Source organism: Nanorana parkeri, unplaced genomic scaffold (genome assembly GCF_000935625.1).
Source record: "Nanorana parkeri isolate BGI_ZX_2015 unplaced genomic scaffold, ASM93562v1 scaffold1926, whole genome shotgun sequence".
Lineage (NCBI taxonomy): Eukaryota > Metazoa > Chordata > Amphibia > Anura > Dicroglossidae > Nanorana > Nanorana parkeri.
The window spans coordinates 94,875-98,829 of record NW_017308194.1 but is presented as its reverse complement, the minus strand read 5'-3'; the positions used below and the strand labels follow the sequence as shown (position 1 = coordinate 98,829).

The window sequence follows — 3,955 nt, the reverse complement described above, 5'->3', positions numbered from 1 at the left end:
GGGGGGGGGGGGTGACACATATTGGCTAAGAGCTCCGCATCCCCTCTGGTGCTGAACGAGTTAAAGGAGAGCAGGTTTTCTCCTTGCGCAAATGAAAAGCATTCGGTAGCAGCCTTGCACACAGCAGCAAGGGTCTGCTCATCACCTCAGGGGGGGCACGCCGCAGCCGCCGCACCAGTTTCTCAGCGCTCGACCCTGATAACTTCTATCCATTTCTATAGAGGGGGAGCATCCTCGGGTTCTGGAAGAGGCTTGCGGAGAGAGACCACCGGCTGGACCACCAGGTGGGATGGAGTAAGGATACCGGCGACTGGGCTGCAGGTTTTGACGGGCAAGCCAATGGCACAGAAGAGGGAACGCTGGATACGTTAGACTCTGGTAGACCCCTCTGCAAAGTCAACAAGGGTGAGTGCGCCTTGGTGGCATCCTCCGAACGTACCCATGGCACAGCCTCCGCTGGGGATGCAGGTACAGCTGGGTAGAATGTCATCACTTTCCATGCATCCCACCTAAGTGTACCCGTCATGGGAGAATTATGCGGGTGGCCATTACATCCCCTTCTGAAGATGCTGGTTCTCACGCTCACCCAATGGCTCCAATGGTTTTTCAGTCACAGAGATAACAAATCCCGACTTTAGTTTGCTGCATGGTTCCTTGAGGGGGGTCTGTGGTTTAGGGATTGGAGCCACAGACCCAGGGACACAGCCAGGGAATCGGCATTTTCCAGAGGAGGCCAGTGATGGCTGTCTAGGTGTACTTGAAGAGTGAAGGCTACGGGTCTATCACAACCCTGGCTTAATGAGTCACCAACCTGGGATAGGTATGGGCAGGATGGGAGTCTTTCTCGGTTTTCACCGGCTGCATGCTTGTTCCAGGTAGACCTTTAAGAGTTGCTGACCCCCCCACAACTCTCTTTTTATCTTGTCACTGGTTTCCCCTATGGTCCACTCCATCATTAGGGGCTCAGCCCACCCCCAAAAATGATATTCCAGTGCTTGGTTGAAGGTCTATGTTGTCACTGGTTTCCCCTATGGTCCACTCATCATTAGGGGCTCAGCCCACCCCAAAAATGATATCCCAGTGCTTGGTTGATGGTTTATGTTGTCACTGGCTTCCCCTATGGTCCACTCCATCATTAGGGGCTCAGGGCACCCCAAAAATGATATCCCAGTGCTTGGTTGATGGTTTATGTTGTCACTGGTTTCCCCTATGGTCCACTCCATCATTAGGGGCTCAGCCCACCCCCAAAAATGATATTCCAGTGCTTGGTTGATGGTTTATGTTGTCACTGGTTTCCCTTATGGTCCAATCCATCATTAAGGGCTCAGCCCACCCCCAAAAATGATATTCCAGTGCCTGGTTGATGGTTGCAGATTGCAACCCGCCCCCCCTTCATTGGCTTCTCTACGACACTTCACAGATAATATGTCTTCATCAAGTTCCCACCATTATTTTATTATGGACGGAGTCTCCCTCTCCAAGTTTGCTGTATATATATATATTACCCTTGCTGCAGCAGGAGGAGGGAGAATCCAGTAGACGGGATACCTGGGAGCCTATTTCATGTCATCAGAGATATACATATCTGGTAATATAGCTAATCAGTGTCTGTGCATATAGGAAAATAAGGATCATCTTCCTGCGGAGTGACCCTTTAAGAAATAGCTGTGACAGATTGGGGGTGTCAGGAGCTGGGGAGGGGGACAGGGGGGCTGGGCAGGTGCCTATACATATGTGATGCCCCCCAGGCCAAAGCTAGGGGGGCACGTGCCCCAGGTGACAGGGGTCCCACTGATGTGTGGGTGGAGAGCGTCTCCCTTGGGGGGGACTCTGAGCCTTTCCCCCGGGTGACAGATTGTCCTGCTTTCCCGCTGGATGCCCCCCAGCCGTATCCTCTCTCAGCATCGCTCAATGTATCGTCCCCTTTAAGGAGCCATTCCGGTTCATAGCGCTCCGTTACACGGGTGACACAACTGATGCAAAGTATACGAGGAGGAAAGGAAGGTGTCACGGAATCAGCGACACGCCGGGGGAACCATTTTGTTATCGGCAGCCTTTTTGACGCCAGCCTCCTCTAAGCCGGCACCATGCCGGGAGACGCCATCGAGCTATAAAAATCATTCACGGCGCAGGAAAATCTCTCACCTCACCTAGGAGATGATGAGATCCGCGCGCTGAGCATTTCCTGTCTGCAGGATTGTAACGCTTCACTTACTCTCACTGAAGATGAAATGTAATCTGCTCATATATATATATATATATTGCCTTCCTTGGTCCCCCCTCCCCCCTCATCAAGATTCTAATGATATATTTCATTAAAACCTTTCTGTTTTCAGTATATACCTTATTTTAGAACCAGTGACATCATCACCGGGTCTCTGTGCTTCCCTATACAATAGAGGCAGATTATGGGTGGGGGAGGGGCCGGCAGGGAGCTGTACATAGCTTCCTGAGAACATCACAGCACCCTGCCTCGGTACGTCTCTCAACAGCCCTCAAAGCCAGTGCAGGCAGATCATGGCTGATGGGAGGGGCCGACAGGGTGCTGTACGTTGCTTCCTTATGCAAGCAGTGGGCGGGCTCTTGGGAGGAGTTATGCAAATATCAAAATGCCTTGGCGGGTGGGGGTCAGTCTGGAGGAGTGGGCTGCATTTGCATGTAGACCCCCATGCAATGCTGAGCCTCCATGATTGACAGAACTGAATTGAAAGGGGCGGAGCCAGGGACAGTCAGACTGGGGAGGAAAGCCGCAGATGATGCTGGAAGCCCTCCAGCCAGGAAATGAGGCGGAGCTCTATGTGACTTGCTGCGGCTTCTAATGCACATTGTGAGAAGCTCCCAGTGTGCAGTGATATCAGAGGAAGAGGAGCCGGTACAACTGGGCAAGACTGCAGGAGAGGCCGGAGGTCATCTTCAAAGGTGGTGTACGGAGGCATAAGGCACACTGGTCTGCTTGAGCTGACTACCCACTCACATGCAGGACAAGGTGAACAAGGCAAAGAGGTTGGTTGGCGATATATTAGTATCTATTATCTTTTCGTGCAGCTTTGATCAAGATCTGTCTGAAATGGGCTCAGCATGTACCCAGCTCATCATATAGAGGACATGAGTTCTTCTATTCCGCATGATGCCGCTCCACCCATGTAGGATATCGGATACACATAGAGATATATGAGGATGTCCCTGTGGCCAGCTGACACCTCAGAGCTCCGATGATGGAATATGAGGACAGACCTGGGATCTGATGAGAGGCAATTCAGGAGATATAGAGTCAGTTGTGAGTTCCTCAGCTCTGTATTGAGGTTACATTGTATTCATTCCATTGCTGGGGGACAATGGGGGAGGATGGGGATGATGATGATGCGAATTATGACAATGATGAGGATGATTTAGATGAGGATGATGACGACGATGATGAGGAGGATGATTTAGCTGGGGATGAGGGGATGATTTAGTTGAGGATGATGATGAAGATTTAGATGGGGATGAGGAGGATGATTTAGTTGAGGATGATGATGATTTAGATGGGGATGATGAGGAGGATGATTTAGTTGAGGAGGATGATGATGATTTAGATGGGGATGAGGAGGATGATTTAGTTGAGGAGGATGATGATTTAGATGGGGATGAGGAGGAGGAGGATGATTTAGTTGAGCATGATGATGAAGATTTAGATGGGGATGATTTAGTTGAAGATGATGAAGATTTAGATGGGGATGATGAGGATGATGATTTAGTTGAGGATGATGAAGATTTAGATGGGGACGAGGAGGATGATTTAGTTGAGGATGATGATGATTTAGATGGGGATGATGAGGAGAATGATTTAGTTGAGGATGATGATGAAGATTTAGATGGGGATGATGAGGATGATTTAGTTGAGGATGATGATGATTTAGATGAGGATGATGAGGATGATTTAGATGAGGATGATGACGTTTCCCTTTCTTGTATC

The 3,955-nt window shown here is 49.9% G+C and overlaps 1 protein-coding gene across 1 annotated transcript in view; it reads left to right on the top strand.

Annotated features, from left to right (window-relative positions):
• Positions 1 to 130: 130 nt before the first annotated feature.
• The window catches only part of LOC108800127 (PHD finger protein 24-like), a gene marked incomplete at its 3' end in the record, with an annotated part of 82,489 nt that continues 78,664 nt past the window's right edge, over positions 131 to 3,955 (top strand). The window contains exon 1 of the mRNA XM_018572074.1: positions 131 to 405. The remainder of the gene's footprint in view (positions 406 to 3,955) is intronic.